The sequence below is a fragment of the Schistocerca cancellata genome, chromosome 4, assembly GCF_023864275.1.
Source record: "Schistocerca cancellata isolate TAMUIC-IGC-003103 chromosome 4, iqSchCanc2.1, whole genome shotgun sequence".
In the NCBI taxonomy this organism is placed as follows: Eukaryota; Metazoa; Arthropoda; class Insecta; order Orthoptera; family Acrididae; genus Schistocerca; species Schistocerca cancellata.
The window spans coordinates 525,713,711-525,729,318 of record NC_064629.1 but is presented as its reverse complement, the minus strand read 5'-3'; the positions used below and the strand labels follow the sequence as shown (position 1 = coordinate 525,729,318).

The window sequence follows — 15,608 nt, the reverse complement described above, 5'->3', positions numbered from 1 at the left end:
GCAGTTGACGGAAGTACTGTTGGGCGATGGGCAAAGAATCGGGATTTGGCCTTTATTCATGCAGATCTGTCCATCATAATTCGACAGTAGGCTCTACAACTATCGGTAAGCATTGCAAGCAGTTTACTTGTAATTTAACCTGACCCAAGAAAATTCATGTGTTTTTGAAAAATCCCCCCAAAACGCAATAAAACCCAACTATATTTAATTAGGAAAATTTAATTAACATCCAAGATATTACATAGTTAGCCTCATACAAATTAAAAGGATCAGCAACTACAGTGATGAGCCAAAATATTTTGACCACCTCCTTAATAGCTTGTTTGTCCGTCTTTCAAAAATGGTTCAAGTGGCTCTAGGCACTATGGGACTTAACATCTGAGGTCATCAGTCCCATAGACTTAGAACTACTTAAACCTAACTAACCTAAGGACATCACACACATCCATGCCCGAGGCAGGATTCGAATCTGCGACCGTAGCAGCAGCGCGGTTCCGGACTGAAGCGCCTAGAACCGCTCGGCCACAGCGGCCAGCTGTCCATCTTTGGAACGAAATACATCACTGATTTTGCTTATCAGGGATCTGACAGTTTGTTGGTAGTTTGTGGAGATATGTGGCATTAGGTGTCTAGGCACAGGTTATGTAATTCGCGTAAATAATGGGTTACTGATTTGCGTATGCGGTAATGGCGCACAGTAGGGACCCATACAGGTGCCATAAAATTTACATCAGGCGAATCTGGTCGCTGAGACATTAACGTGAGTTGACTATAATGCTCCTCAAACCACTTTAGCACGGTTCTGACTCCGAGACAAGGACAATTACACTGCTGAAATACGACATAGTCGTCGGGGAACACATCAAACATGAAGGGATCAGGTGGTTCGCAGCTGACACCCTGTCTTCGATTACTACCACAGGTCCCATGCACGCGCAGGAGAATGTCTCCAATAGCATAATACTGCTCCCACCAGCCTGGGTCTGTGGCGCGCTGCACGTCTGGAGCCGCCGTTCACTTCGATGACGGCATTCGCGGAGACGACTAGCGGCCTAGTGTGATCCACTCGAAGAGCCGTCACGTTTCCATTGATCGACAGTCGAATCACTAAGGTCCCGTTCCCACTGCAACCGTAAATGACGATGTTGTTGGGTCAACATATGAACATGTAGGGGTGGTCTGCTGGGGAGCTCCATGTTCAACAATGTAAGACGAACGGTGTGCTCCGAAACACTTGTGAGTGCACCAATATTGTGCTATTTCGGCAGAGATACCACAGATCACCATCTATCCTACTGTACAGAGCAGACAAGTCTTCGAACCTCACGTTCTGTGAAAAATCGTAGACGTCCGACCATTTAGCGCCTAGTGGTGGTTTTCACTGTACTTCTACCTCTTTCCATAGATGCTCACGACAGTAGCACGTGAACATCCGACCTACTTCGCCGTTTTCGATATACGCGTTCACAGGCTGTGCGTAATAATAATGTACCCTTTGTCAAAGTCGCTTACCTCAATGGATTTGGTCATCTGCGGCCCGTATCTTCTCTAGGGTAATCCTCCGTCCGTGTCTGATCCTCTTACATGTTTTTGTTAAAGCCTCACGTGATCGCAACGCCACTAGTCGCGGTGGGCTTGGCTTATCAGTGTACTTACTGTCACAAGAATATATTTTATTAATGTTGCGATTTAACTTTTCTTGTCATATAAGAAACACAGTTAAATAATATTTACAGTTCCAGAAAAAAACTAACTTGATGTAGAATCGAAATAACGGCAAAGTACAGTTAAGTTTAGATGCAGAAATTTTTAGATTTTCCTTAATTTTTCTGGTCTTTTCATCCAAATAATTTCTTAATTTTGGTTAAAAAAGTCAGTAGGTTCGAAAGATTTTTTTAATGAATGCAGTGCTCGCAGGCCTTGAAATGAGGCACTAATAAACTAGTTGTAAGAATGGGTTAGTGCTTTGAATAAATTAATCACAGGATTTTGAACTCAACCATTTAATCGTCAATACGAAAAAAATCCGAGAAATCCCAATAAATCACAATAAAACAAATAAAAACCCAATCTTACCCGATGGATTGGTTTTTTAAATACCTGGGTTTTTCTCAACCCTGTTTGGAAATGAGTGTGAAATGACTAAGACTCTTGGATTTTCAAAAGGATTTTCAGGTAGGGTTCCACAAATGTTCACAGAAGACCACAAGATTCAAAGAAAAGCCGCTTCATCTGAACTGTTGGAGCAGTCCGAAGCCAATGAAGAGGCCTTTCTGTCACGGACCTTTACAAGTGACGAAACCTGTGTGCATCACTTTTGAGTCTGAAACAAAAGAGGAGTCACTGGAGAGGCATCATCCAGAATCATCAAAAGAGAAGAAATTCGAGACAGTTCCGTCTGTTGGCAAAGTAATGGCAAAAGTCTTTTGGGATAGTGATAGTGTCATTGTCGAGAAAGAGTTGCCAAAAGCGCCAACCAGTAATTCAGAGGCATATGTGAAGACTCTGAACGAACTGAAGATCCGTTTCTGATGTGTTCGATCTAATAAGGATCCAAAAGAAATATTGCTTCGAAACGACATGCACGCCCACACACAAGTCTCAGAATCTGGGAGCCCGTCACCAAATTGGGTTGTTCCACTCTGTAATCCATACCTGATGCCCTGGGCCTTCCACTTGTTTCGGTGACTGAAAGATTCTCTACGTGGCGCACACTTTCAAGATGATGAAGCGTAATGCATGCAGTGAAAACTTGGCTACGAGCTCAGGACAAGAACTTTTACTAACATCTAATACTTGGTCATACACAACGCTGGTATGTGGCAGTGGAACACGGTAGGGCAATGTAAAAAAACGTTCATTTAAAAGAAAAGTTTACTGATTGTCACCAAATTCTAACTCTTAAGAATAAATATATTCTGAGAAAAAATTGTGAAGACATTATTTATTGGACAACCCTCGTATGTACTCGATATCTCTAATGAGAGCATGTAGTGATCAGACGTTCGAGTTTCCCGCAATAGCATGTGGTCTGGCACTTAACTGACCCAGTAACTTAAAAAAAAGTCTATTTCTGCCACTGACGACTGAAAAATTCGCAGAATATGTTTACTCCATGGACATAATAGTCAGTAATCGTGTTTATTCGCATAGGTTTCCTTAGGAAGGCTGGTGCACGTGCTGTTGGCAGAGGAGAGAGCTTCCCGCTTCCCGCTACCCGCGAGGTCACGGATGGAAGGCAGCGGAGTAAAATACAAGTCACAGACGGGGGCACACGGCACCTGCTTTCACCTTTCCTACCCGGTCCATTGAGCTCGCTGAGTGGCACACATTCCAAAGACGACGAAGGAGGCCTTCAATGTCACGTGGGTAATTGAGCACCATACCATCAAATTGTACGTATCTACATCATTAAAGGCACTTTAAAAAGACTTCGATCTTGTAAGCAGGCGTAGCTGGCTCCTCATTTTGTTTCATCATGTATCGACAGGAATTTAAATTTCCCAATCAAGACAAAAGAATGTTGAGTGTGGAAGAAATCGGCTATAGTTATCTTCCCGCTGGATTTCAATCGACGCTTTGGCTCCCGTCTACCTTTATTGCTTCTGGTGCGATCATCATATTGCGTCAGTCATATTCTGATTTTTAACTTTCAAAGACTTTTTGTCAAAATGACTCAAGGCTTATTCCATAAATTCTTTGTTATGAGTTATGATAAAAAAATTAGTATCCAAGTTTTTTGTTTTTTGATAATGGAACTTCAGATTTGCAAGCGTTGTGTAAGATTGTCAAAATAACGACACAGCAATATTGAATTTAAATTCATCTGTAACAATCGTACTTGGTGGCATCCGTCCTAATGGCCTATGGGCTTTACTGAGGTATCAAGATATTGGCCTACACAAAATTGTTCCACTAATATAACAACGGAGAATAATACTTCCTTTATCGAAATTATTATTACTTCAGTCCGAAGACTGCTTCAGTTAAACTCTCCACGCTAGTCTATCCCGTGCAAGCCTCTTCATCTCTGCATAACTACTGCAAGAGATTATTGGTTTCAAACAAAACTTATTAAAATGTACAGGAGAAATGGCTGGTGTAATTAAATAGCTACACGTTATTGTTAGATTCCTCTGTAAAACGTGGAACAGATGAGTAAACTAAACGATATTGTTCATAGAAATAGCTCAGAATTTCCTGTAATATTTTAGAAAAGGAAATATTTTATAAGTCTTGTTCTCGTGTATACTAATTCTTCTTCCAATACATAATATTATAAGAAAGAATACTTTATTTTTATACTTATTATTCAAAGGCAACCAGTGATTGTTCTGTGTAGAATGAGAGTAATGTGTGTTATTGTAGAAGCAAGTGTTTATAAATAAGGCTTTAATGTGAAAACCGTAATGGTATACTACATCTGATTGTGACTATCGTCTTAGTATCTGAGATTCATCACTACAACTAAGTGAAAGGTCTTTTGTTTATCTACGATATGCGTTTCGATTCATTTATTTATCATCAGTAGTGGTTTTGTTTGTTCCATTTTACACATCTGTGTTACAGTGTACTTTGTATACTGGCCGTTACAGGACAACAAAATACATTTCTACCGCTACACAGATGTGTAGAAAGAAACACACATAACAGCCACTGATGGTACATTATAAATAAAACAAGCGAAAAGCATGGAGTAGAATAGCAAACAACTTTTATTTAGTCTCAGAGGCAGGTTTGAGACACAAAGAAGAGTATCACAATCAAGTTAACGACTAAGGGAAGTATTAAGACCCGCAAAATTAGAAAATATCTTAAATTCATCTGCACAGCCGAATATTAGGGCAGTAACACTTCAGCCCTCGTGTACAAAACTGTCGAAACAGGGAAAGGAGTTAGGTTGACAAATTATATCAGTAACCGTCTCCCTGAATTTTAATATTACTGCAATTGATAATTTGTGAACACTGACCAATCGTTAAGAACAATTAATGATCATTTTTAGAACAAAGGCTGTATGCCGCGAGCGGGTGATAGAATGTAGGAGCCCAAATACGAAATCACCAGCATCCACTTGCTCCCTGCAAGAAAAATAACAGACTCACCTGACGGCCAGACTCGATCAAAGCACCGTGAATATCGTAGATCTTGTCTATAGCTCAGACATCTTTTCTTTTCAATTTATTGACTTTCGAGATGTGTCCATTCATCAGTTATGACTACGCGAATGTAAGGACAACATAGCATCCAGTCCCCGAGGGGAGAAAATCTCCGCCACGGTCGGGAATCGAAGCCGCGCCCCTTCGCTGAAAAATCCGCCGCGCTGACCGCGCAGCTGTCGAGGCAGAATATTAACGTTCTTGCTATCCACCGAGTATAATAGCTGGAGGAGTGGGTGCGAGCTGGACCTGTACTGATGAGGAGATCACCCAACAATAGAATTTTTGTAATTTTTTATATTTATGTTACGTGAAATACAGAACACAAATTCAATATCCCAAAGCGGTTCGATGCAACGCTGGACTACACGAGGGCTTGACAGAAATAATTGGACCTTACCTATCCTAATGTTGTCCGCAAAAGTCTAGCATTTTCAACAACTCCCGCTTGACCTATCGTGAAAGAAACATTTTGTCTTTGAACCTATTTTAATAAGATTTAATTTACAGTTTAATATATCGATTTTGTAAATGTTTCTTTCATATGTTTTTGTAATGCATGAATACTGTTCAAGTCCCTAGATTTTAGGATTTATCGTGGCAGCCCGTGAGATATTCCATTTCAGTATCGCCTATGAGAGTACTACCGTGCAGTAGAGTCACGCTCTGCGTGGGAAACCTTTCCGAGTACTTTATTTGTGGTAACTTACCCAGGCCGAACATAGATTTTGCAGAGAAAACCAATAACACTGTGACCATTATGCAACCAACTGGATTAAATATAAAAACAAAAAAGTTAAGAAAAACTAGCCTGTGTCATATGGCTGAACATCCTGTTCGGTGATTTCTGTGATTTCGGAAAATCGTATTTGGTGTATCTCGGGACTCTACGAACAGGACATTGCTACTTCCGTTTCTGTCCTATAAAAACTCAAGTTCTCTTCACCTAACGATATCGCCGTTGGCGTTTCGTTATCTGTCAAGTTCCTACCTTATTTCGTCTGTCACTGCTGCGGCTTAGCAACTACGACCAGTCTATAAGGAATTTACTGTGAGGAATTTGTCGCAGTCGTACAAGAGACATGGTCTGATATCACTTGATTGTCTTACATGAACAGTCCCGGGATTGGGCAGTCCAGCATCTCGTTGCGTGAGCAGTAGTGACAGAAGGAATTATCAGCGGCTCCTCTAATTCAAAGCAGACGGCACATTGTCAGTAGTAATCAACTAGAGTGATTTGGCGATACACTGGAGACCGTAAAGTTCACTCAAAAGCTCGTCAAACCACGTCTGATCTAACTGTCAATGTAATTGGAGCGATGTTCTATGGAAGAAGACACATGTGTTCGATAACAACTTGTTGTTGTTTCTGGGGGAGGAGACCAGACAGCGAGGTCATCGGTCTCATCGGATTAGGGAAGGAAGGGGAAGGAAGTCGGCCGTGCCCTCTCAAAGGAACCATCGCGGCATCTGCCTGGAGCGATTTAGGGAAATCACGGAAAACCTAAATCAGGATGGCCGGACGCGGGACTGAACCGTCGTCCTCCCGAATGCGAGTCCAGTGTGCTAGCCACTCAATAACAACTTCCCTGCCTTTCTCTGCAGTGTTTTCAATAACTGTTTGTATGAAACTTTGGCTCATCTCTATTCCCTATAAAAAGTTTCAGAGTGAATATCGCCAAACACTAATAGTGTAATCTGTGATTCAAGAAAAGCTGTTGAACACGTGTAGACAAGAGGGCAAGTTAACAATTTATGGAGCGTTGTAGTTGATCCTCTCAGGCTGCTCGTCAAAACTATTGACAGTGTCAGTTTACAAAGAGGCGGGAATCCGTCAGGTGCCGGAAGTGCGAGCATCCCGAAGCAACGCGAGCGGTACTGTGTCATTTTACAGTGACTAACTGAAGAACTCATTATCTCACTTGTAGGGCAGCGAAAGGGGATGGGAAACGGTTTGATGAGGGAGAATATCTATGGTTAGTATCACGACGTAAGTAACAGGAGCAGCCTATGAAGAAATATCGACGCGACGGGAAAGGAGATGCGTTTCGTGTGAAGCCGTCCGTCAACAAAGAATGTTTCCAATACCTTTTGGTAAGCACTGATAACTTCAAGTGGAAACTATCATTTCTCATTCTACCTATCTGAAGCTGAAGACGGGGGCAAGAATTTTCACCGTTCTGAGTATAGACTTCTTCTTTTCATGATACATTTGGCAAAGATACCTCGTACTCCTAAGTTTCGTGCTGATTCGCGCATCAGCGAAGGCTTTAGTTCAATGTCCTCCTACATCTCTCAACAGGTATACGGAAGAGAAATTACGCAAAGGTTATTATGTAGCTAGCGTTCTAAAAGCTGCTTAACCGCAGGAATGTCGGTGGTTAGTTGCAAATAAAGCAGCAGCTGCCAGGGTTCTGTGGTCTACTGCTCCGTAAAGATCCCCGCTGCAGGTGTTCAGCGGTCGGACTATGAAGCATGACTCACAGCTGAGAGAGTGAGGTGAACCACAACTCAGAAACACGCTCATCTGTGCTCTTCAGATCGGTAATATCATCGATTGCCCAGACAAACACACAGAAGCTATTCTAAGAACAGCTGTTTAAGTTAACGTAATGAGTAATAGCAGCCATCGCCGGGTAAGTCTTCATGTCATGCAATGGGGAAAAATCTTCCTTGAAGACGTCGTAATGATAAATCACACAAAAGAAATCAGTTACAGAGTGAATGTGGTCGATTCCAGATATAATTAAAATATTACGAAACGTTAACAAATGACAATCAAAGAAGGCACAGACATGAGTAAGAGATAACAGTTGACAATATATGGGTGGAATCGATTACTAACGCTCTCGTAATCTCTATTACAACCTCGTCACATCATCTTTTACATCTGACTAGAGGAAAAGCATTTGCTCCTCCCCAGGTTACCTGTGTCAACAGCATGAGAATGCACCATCCTTTTGATCCCGAACTGTGTCAAGATCTACGCCTACATCTATACTCCGAAGCCACTGTACGATGTGTGTCAGAGCGTCCTTCTAGAACAACCATCTTTTCCTCCCTTCTCCGTTCCATTTACGAATAGTGTGTGGAAAGAATTCTTGTCGGTAACCCACGCTATTGGCTCTAATTTCTTCAATTTTTTTCAGTTGTGATCATTTCAAAACACGTATGTTGGAGAAGATAACACGTTGCCTGACTCGTCTTAGAATGTACGTTCTCTGAATTTCCGCAGTAATCCTCTTTTTAGCGTTTTCCAGTGGAGTTTATGAGCATCTCCGGAACACTCTCGCGGTGACTGCACAATCTCATGACAAAACGCGCCACTCTACGTTACATCTTCTCTCTCTCCCTCTCTCTGCTACTAATCCCATTTAATAAAGGCCCCATACTGACGAATCGTCGTTGAATTACACGTCCATAAGTCCATCAATGAAACACAGACTGGCGTCTGGTTTTTCAACAGTTTATTTTATGTGGTTATTCTAATTTAGGTCGCTTCGATCAATCCTAGGTATTTTGAGGTGGCTACGGATTTGTCGCTAATAGTACAGTCGAACAGTAGTGGACTCTGTGTCTCCTTATGCACGACACGTTACGTCCATTTACGTTGGGAGTCAACTGCCGGTCCCTGCACAAAACGTCGATCCTATGCAGGTCTTCCTGCATTTCGCTACAGCAGAGTTGTAAAACTGCCGTAGGCTATTATAGACTATCATAAGTAACTGTAGATTACGGTAGTTTTCATAGTAGCTTTGGTTAGTTAAGGTCGTACCTGCATTAACTGTACATTAGGAGTGTTACATTTACATTGGGCGTTACCGCATAATGATCTCTTTTTTTTTTACGTATACGAGCAGTGTCATATTAGAGTCCTCTAAAAATAGGAAGCTGTGAACCATTTAGAAACTGAGGGAGGATACATAAGGAGCCTCATAACCTACGGAGCATTTTTGTTCTACATAGTCACCCTACTTTCTGTTACTTAAAAATAAACAGTATTTATAGCAAAATTGAAATTGTCGAAGTTCAATTCACGATTTATTAAAAAAATATTGATTTGTAACGTGAAACAGAGGGATGTTCTAGTAAAAATAAAGGAAACAATAGGGATGTATCATATTGCGCTAGAAAACGCAATTTCTTTAGCAATAAGGTAAAATAAAAGTAACTGCAAAACATGAATATATCGAATATCGCTTCAATACTGCGTCCAAATTATATAAAATATGTCGCGCGGGGTAGCCACGCAAGTCTCAGACGCCTTGCCACGGTTCGCGCGGCTCTCCCCGTCGGAGGTTCGAGTCCTCCCTCGGGCATGGGTGTGTGTGTTGGCCCTTAGTGTAAGTTAGTTTAAATTAGATTAAGTAGTGTATAAGCCTAGGGACCGATGACTCAGTAGTTTGGTCCCATGGGAACTTACCACAAATATTAAATACGTTTCTGTTATTCATAAACAACTGCCGCATTTATCAACAATAGCACGAAACTCTTGTCTTTTATCATGATGAAGAACGTTCTATTGAGTCAAAAGTAACAACAATAATTATATATATCTTATGTTTCCGCTTTTAAACTGTACTTGCATCAAAAGTAACTGTTTTAGCTACATAAAAGAGAAGAAATTACGCAATCAACAAATTTTTATAACTTAAAAAATGCTATTTATATTCTGTAAGGGTGTGGAATACACAATGGACTAACACTGAATGATGTGCGGTTCTAACTATGTGGCAAAGCAAACATAGAAACTAACAAAAAGCAAAGAGAAGTTGTTGGTTCCCAAGTTGTCTCTTACACATTTTCTATGTTTCTCTCCGTACCAATGCTACCAACCCTACTGGTGATCTTACCATTTATTACGTCATTTATGTAATTTACCAAAACTACCGAACCGTAGTTTTAGTAGAGCGCAGCTCTACGCTATAGTGATGTCTCTATGAGGCCTTCCTATAGACAAGTGTATCGTCCACGAATAGCCTCACGGTGCCTTCACTATAATCCATTAGATCACTAATATGAATTGTAATCAGTAACGGCCCTGTTCAGCCTTTTGAGGTACTCCCGAAATCACCGTCATATTTGTCGATTTTGTTACGTGAAGAACGACACGTTCAGTTCTATTTGCAAGGGTGACCTGAATCCAGTCATAAATATGTTCAGATACTCGGTAAGCTCCTATTTAGTTCACTAAACGACAGTGCAGAATTGTGTCGAACGCATTACTATTGAGCACACCTGGGACATGAACGAGCAGGATATTAGCACCTTGAATCCAGATACAAGCAGTCTCTGCGCCGTCCGTGCAGTCATGGATCAGGGTGGCTCTTCAAAGAGTTTGGTTTATCGTGCAGTCACCGCCACGACGCATTGTCGCCGTCATCAGCGAGACAGATTACACGCGGTAACAAACAGGTGCTCTTCGTTGCAGTGGCGGTTCTATGGAGTTTCACTCTCAGATTTATCGCGTATTGGGCGGTTGTCCGTGAGGATGTATACAGTAATGCTAAAATGTAGCAACTGCCTCAAAATCTAGAGGAACATAAGGTTATACTCTTCATAGGCCGGTAGACTTTTGTACCTAGAAGTGACAACGCGTACGAATCTGGTACAGAATGATCCCGCAGGTTCAGTAGTGGGTAACGCAAATAACTAACTTCGCTTAAATAGTGCTTCTCGTCGAAGAAATAGATTGAGTTTTGCGTAATATTTTAACGAATATATCGGTCACTAAAAATATTGCGATAAACTATTGGGCGATGATTTATTTACGGAACAACGGGAAAACAGGAGAAGCCGACCTCGGGGAATATCTGTTTCGGTTGCGGAAAAATATAGGAGCACACGAGACATTACTGACCCTACGGCAAATCTTAGAAGATAGATTAAAGAAAGGTAAGCTTCCATTCACAGATTTAGAGAAACATTTTGACAACATTGACCTGGGAACACTCTTTGAAATTGTGAAGGTAGCAGACATAAAATACAGGGAACGGAAGTTTATATGCAACTTGTACAAAAAGGTTAGAAAGATATAAAAGGGAAGCAATAGTTGAGAACGGAATGAGGGAGGGTTCCAGTCTATTCCCGATGTTATTCAATCCGTACGCTGAGCAAACAGTAAAGGAAACCAGGGAGAAATTGGGGAGGGAACTAAAGTTTAGGGAGAAGAAATAAAATCTTTGATATTTGCTAGTGATTTTGGAATTCTTCCGGAGACAGCAAAGCATTGAGAATAGCAGTTGAATGGAATGGATAGTGTCTCGAAAAGAGGGGATAAGATGAGCATCAACAAAAGTAAAACAAGACTAATGGGATGTAGTCGAACTAATCAAGCGATACTGTGGGAATTAGGTTACAAAATAAGACACCAGAATTGGTAGATGAGTTTTGTTATTTGGGCACTAAAATATATGATGACGATGGTCGAAGTAGAAGGATATAAATTGAGCACTGGCAATGGCAAGAAAAGCGTTTCCGAGGACGAGAAATGTGAAATTAATTGTTAAGAAGTCTTTCCTGAAAGCATTTGTCTGGAGCGTAGCCATGTACGGAAGTGAAACTTGGACAAAAAGTAGTTCAGACAAGAAGAAAATACACTACTGGCCATTAAAATTGCTACACCAAGAAGAAATGCAGATGATAAACTGGTATTCATTGGACAAATATATTATACTAGAACTGACATGTGATTACAGTTTCACGCAATTTGGGTGCATAGATCCTGAGAAATCAGTGCACAGAACAACCACCTCTGGCCGTAATAACGGCCTTAATACGCCTGGGCATTGAGTCAGACAGAGCTTGGATGGCATGTACAGGTACAGCTGCCCATGCAGCTTCAACACGATACTACAGTTCATCAAGAGTAGTGACTGGCGTATTGTGACGAGCCAGTTGCTCGGCCACCATTGACCAGACGTTTTCAGTTGGTGAGAGATCTGGAGAATGTGCTGGCCAGAGCAGCAGTCGAACATTTTCTGTATCGAGAAAGGCCCGTACAGGACCTGCAACATGCGGTAGTGCTTTATCCTGCTGACATGTAGGGGTTCGCAGGGATCGAATGAAGGGTAGAGCCACGGGTCGTAACACATCTGAAATGTAACGTCCACTGTTCAAAGTGCCGTCAATGCGAACAAGAGGTGACCGAGACGTGTAACCAATAGCACGCCGGATGATACGCCAGTATGGCGATGACGAATACACGCTTCCAATGTGCGTTCACCGCGATGTCGTCAAACACGGATGCGACCATCATGATGCTGTAAACAGAACCTGAATTCATCCAAAAAAATGACGTTTTGTAATTCGTGCACCCAGGTTCGTCGTAGAGTACACCATCGCAGGCGCTCCTGTCTGTGATGCAGCGTCAAGGGTAACCGCAGCTATGGTCTCCGAACTGATAGTCCATGCTGCTGGAAACGTCGTCGAACTGTTCGTGCAGATGGTTGTTGTCTTGCAAACGTCCCCCTCTGTTGACTCAGGGATCGAGACGTGGCTGCACGATCCATTACAGCCATGCGGATAAAATGCCTTTCATCTCGACTGCTAGTGATACGAGGCCGTTAGGATCCAGCACGGCGTTCCGTATTACCCTCCTGAACCCACCGATTCCATATTCTGCTAACAGTCATTGGATCTCGACCAACGCGAGCAGCAATGTCGCGATACGATAAACCGCAATCGCGATAGGCTACAATCCGACATTTATCAAAGTCGGAAACGTGATGGTAAGCATTTCTCCTCCTCACACGAGGCATCACAACAACGTCTCACCAGACAACGCCGGTCAACTGCTGTTTGTGTATGAGAAATCGGTCAGAAACTTTCCTCATGTCAGCACGTTGTACGTGTCGCCACCGGCGCCAATCTTGTGTGAATGTTCTGAAAATCAATCATTTGCATCAATGCTGAAGATGAGGTGGGTCGATCCCGTGACTAACTAGGAAGTACTGAATGTCATCGCGGAGAAAAGAAATTGATGGCGTGTTTTGCCTAAAAGAAAGGATCGGTTGATAGGACACATTCTGAGACATCAAGCGATCACCAATTTAGTATTAGAGGGAAGTGCGGAGAGTAAAAATCGTAAAGGGAAACCTAGAGATGAATACAGCAAGTAGGTTCACATGAATGTCTGTTGCGATATATATTAGGGGATTAAGAGAAGTGCACAGGAAAAAATAGCGTGCAGAGCTGCATCAGACAAGTTTTTGACTGAATGCCGTCTCGACACAAATGGTGATAATGCTAATACTGGTGGGTCTTTAGTTTTTTTTTAATCACGCCGAGAATAGTTTAGAATACAAGTCAGAAATTTTTTAATTCGATCATTTGAGAGTGTCACATAAATTCTTCTGGATCTTAAACGGTAGAGACTTGAGAATAGACGTCTAATACCTCCTGAAAACCTACTTTATAACACCGACAGTCGTATGTACTGTTCTGGTGAAACTACGAAGGAAAGGTTAGAGTAACAATAGTCGTCACAGGAGATTATCTTGCAATTAATCTGGAACAGGTAGTAAAATAAAGCTTCTTTGGAGGTTCTCGGCCGTTACATCGGAAGATTTCGCGGAAAATGCACATTATTTTAACGAATCAGCCACTCGTCATCTCCAAGTGTCACTGGGAGGAGCCGTAGTGGTTCGCCAATTTACATGTAGGTTTGCTGAGCGCACGTGCCAGAAGGCAGGGTTACAGAAGGGACGAATTTTTAATAGCGCATGGTACTACAAAATTGTAAACATCAAGTTCTCCAGTAAAATGAAGTTTCTCAACAAAATTAAGCACACAAAAAAAAAATTGTCAGAACATAAGCTAATGTTTGAATAATAACAATTTTGAAAATGTAGGTTATGAAATAATTTTGATATTTATTCGGTAATTTTTTAGAAAGTAATTGCTAAAAGGAAAAAAAGTACATTATTAGCTTACTTTAAAAGTGATTCCAGAGAAATCAGATGTGTTCCACTTTGCTGCGTTTCAGATCATTCATGAAAAATAGAAGGAAGCTACTTTAGAATTTAGTGCTCCTTAGACGTAATTAAGGACAGACTACACTCTTGGGGGGGACGTGGATTCGGAAGGACATTGTCAGTGTGTTTGTTTCACTATCTTCCCCAGCAATCGCATAGTGTAATTTAGAGAAATCGCAAGAAACCTAAGTTAGGTTCACCGTATGTGTATGGGAACCTCGCTCCTAAAGAATGTGAGTGCTGTGTTCTAGCCACTGCGTCTCCTCTGACGGTCATTAGAAATGGATCATCATTAGACGAGGATGGCGACAGAAATTCGGCGCAATTCCTATGATTTCAGGGAACTCTGTAGTACATAAATAAGTGTTGCCGAGTGTTTATTGAAGCCGAGATTGGCCATTTTGGACCACTGGTCTGTAAGTGAAGACGCCTAGTAGGCGTCAATGTGATAGTTATGATTTTAAAGTGTGGAATTAGATTTTCGTGAACAAGAAGTAACGGTAGGATTCGAATGGGGCACTCAATGCGAATGTGGCATCCTGAGTCATAGCTGTAAGCCGGCCGGAGTGGCCGTGCGGTTCTAGGCGCTACAGTCTGCAACCGAGCGACCGCTACGGTCGCAGGTTCGAATCCTGCCTCGGGCATGGATGTGTGTGATGTCCTTAGGTTAGTTAGGTTTAATTAGTTCTAAGTTCTAGGCGACTGATGACCTCAGAAGTTAAGTCGCATAGTGCTCAGAGCCATTTGAACCATTTTGAACCATAGCTGTAAGAGTTTATTCCCGTCACGGCTACGAATTTTAATTTACAAGATCCAGTATAGGTTTGGTGACAGCAAGGTTTTATTGTGGAGAAGCTGCTCAGTTTACTTACAGAAAGCTATTTATTATCTGTACAACCATTTATAACGTGTTTAGACTACAGCTAATGCTTTTCGACGGCGACCTTGAACATGCAGGGATAGTAATTTAGCGTTTCGTGTGGCGAACGGAGTAAAAACTCACTGGGCTGCTAAAGGTCAATTATAATCTGCAAATTATTCACTGCGTTAAATCACGACCTTGTCAAGGAGCACACGACAGAAAGAAACGTCTCTATAATTAAAATTTCAGAAGCATTTATTTCCTCGTAATGCGTGTACATATTATTTATAAAATGTTGATACGGACTTTTTACGAGCCTAGCAAGCTGTCTGATGTCTGAAGCCATGACTGGAATCCTCTGGCGGATACAAAAATTTAACTTAGTTTACATATCTAGAAATATGTGTGAACGACAGGGAAATGTTTAACAGTATGTTTAACTCCTATGTGGAGAACCTAGACGTATAGTCAAACACCTTCGTTTTTTCACGAGAATCGAAGCATTGAGGGTCTGATAAAAAAGGAAGGTGTGAAAGACGAAAAAATACCCGTTTTATAGATCTTTGGAAAATGAAAAGAAGTCGAGTCCCACATGGCTTCATGAAATGTATC

At 41.6% G+C, this 15,608-nt stretch overlaps 1 protein-coding gene across 4 annotated transcripts in view; it reads right to left on the bottom strand.

Annotated features, from left to right (window-relative positions):
- Window positions 1-15,608, bottom strand: part of LOC126183418 (elongation of very long chain fatty acids protein AAEL008004-like) — a 319,750-nt gene that overhangs the window by 103,535 nt on the left and 200,607 nt on the right. The gene's annotated exons all lie outside the window — the stretch shown is intronic.